This window comes from Lipotes vexillifer, unplaced genomic scaffold, assembly GCF_000442215.2.
Source record: "Lipotes vexillifer unplaced genomic scaffold, Lipotes_vexillifer_v1.1 scaffold39, whole genome shotgun sequence".
Taxonomy (NCBI): Eukaryota; Metazoa; Chordata; class Mammalia; order Artiodactyla; family Lipotidae; genus Lipotes; species Lipotes vexillifer.
The window spans coordinates 1,306,145-1,308,155 of record NW_006787038.1 but is presented as its reverse complement, the minus strand read 5'-3'; the positions used below and the strand labels follow the sequence as shown (position 1 = coordinate 1,308,155).

The following is a 2,011-nucleotide window of genomic DNA, read 5'->3' as shown; positions in this document are numbered from 1 at the left end:
AAAAAAAAAAAAAAAAAAAACAGAGGAAAAGAAGAAGAAAAAGTGCCCCCCCCCGACTGTTTGCCATTAAACACTGATATTTTGTTACCTGATTTTTAAAAGAAGGAAGGAAGGAAGAAAAGGGTAAAGCATATATGGCAAAATGTCAATAATTATTGAATCAGGGGTTCATTTTACCATTCATTCAAGGTGGTTCATTACGCCATTCTCTCAGTTTTGACGTGTTTGATAAGTTTTATAATAGGAAGGTTGAATATCTATTTTTGTTTAATGGGAGGATCACTTTATGGAAGCGAAGGGGAAGGAAACTTACGACGTGCAACATTCCCATTTAGGCGGAGGGCAGGCTGCCCTATCCTTAGCCAGGAGAAGAGCTTGCAAAGGGTGGGCTATGTCGGTAGATTGCCGCCTGCTTTATTTACAGGGCCTTTGCAGCTGCCCTTGGGGAATTCACCTGGACGGGGAAGAAAGCTTGTGGATAATTTACCCCTCCCCTGCCCCAAGGAAACAGGCACAGGTACCCCACTGGAACAGCTAAGCCTCAGACTAGGTTTTAAGGCCTTGTGGTCCTCTCCCCACCAAGTTCATTACATTTCTTCTGTCACCTCTATTTCATCCGTAAAGGAAAGACAAGACCACAGGCCAAACCCAAGTTCTCCCAATTACTCTTGGTAATCTCAAGGCTGGTGCCTTTGATCTTGGTTAGTTTATTCCCAATTCCCTCCACTTCCCACCACCACACACAGGTAACCCCTTTCATTAACTTCCTTCCAGACTTTCTTTTTGTAAGTATAAGCAAATGCAAATATACATCCTCCAATAGGCTTAAAACTAACAACAAAGCAAATTGAAAATAGAGAAAATTGCAGTGTTCCAGGTAAAGAGTGAAGTAAGTCTGGGAGTTGTTAGCATATAGATGGATAAGCTCTAGAGGCAAGGGAATAGAAGAAGAAGGAAAAGAAGGGCGAAAGAAAAGGGACTAAACTTTAGAGTCACCCAGAGGAAAAGAAAAAAGATGCAGAAGGAAGGTGGGCGCCAGGCTCAGGCGCCAGGCCCAGGCTCAGGCGCCAGGCCTCCGAGGCAGAGAGGCGCACTCCGGCGGGCTGGGCAGCCGGCGCCATGACACTATTCCACTTTGGGGGCTGCTTTGCCCTGGCCTTCTCCCCTACTTTATCACCTACAAGTGCAGCAGGCTGTCCAAGTACAGCGCCTTCTGGAAGCGCGTCCAGGCCGGGGTCACCTATCCGTTCGTGCAGCTGTGCAAGATGCTGTTCCTGGCCACTTTCTTTCCCAGCTGGGAAGGCAGCATCTATGACTTCACTGGGGAGTTCATAAAGGCCAGCGTGGTTGTGGCAGACCTGATAGGCCTAAACCTTTTCCTGTCCCAGAATGCCGGCAAGGGGGAAATACAAGATCATGGTTGCTACTCTGGGCTGGACCACCGCCAAGTTCATTATGTCCTGCTACATCACCCTCTGGGTTGGAGCTCGGGCACTGAGTTTGACTGGAAATACATGCAGATGAGCATTGACTCCAACATCTGTCTGGTCGTCGCATCTGCCCAGGTGTGGATGATCACATGCTATGACCTTTACTACACTTTCCAGCCAGCAGTCCTCCTACTGATGTTCCTTAGCATCTACAAGGCCTTTGTCATGGAGATGTTCGTCCACCTCTGTTCCCCGGGCAGCTGGACGGCACTGCTGGCCCTCAGCACCCTGTCCCTGTACATCGCCCTTGTCAATATGCACTCCTAGGCTTGGTGTCCCAGACTTTCACATAACTTTTCCCCATCTCCAGGTTTCAGTGAAGTAAACAGTATTTGCAAAGTTCCAAAAAAAAAAAAAGGCAGAAAGAAAAACCCAGAGAGAATATTTTAAGAAGAGAGGGGTAAGTAGTCAATTGTGTTATCTGCTCCTAATATGTGAACAGATCTGCATGAACCACCCTGGAAAGATAGCCACGTTAAAGAGGGAGTTCAAAGTAAAATATATGTTATGATCCTACTTTT

The 2,011-nt window shown here is 46.9% G+C and overlaps 1 pseudogene; it reads left to right on the top strand.

Moving 5' to 3' along the window:
- Window positions 1–1,119: 1,119 nt before the first annotated feature.
- LOC103078284 (transmembrane protein 147 pseudogene) lies at window positions 1,120–1,757 on the top strand (annotated as a pseudogene).
- Window positions 1,758–2,011: the final 254 nt, after the last annotated feature.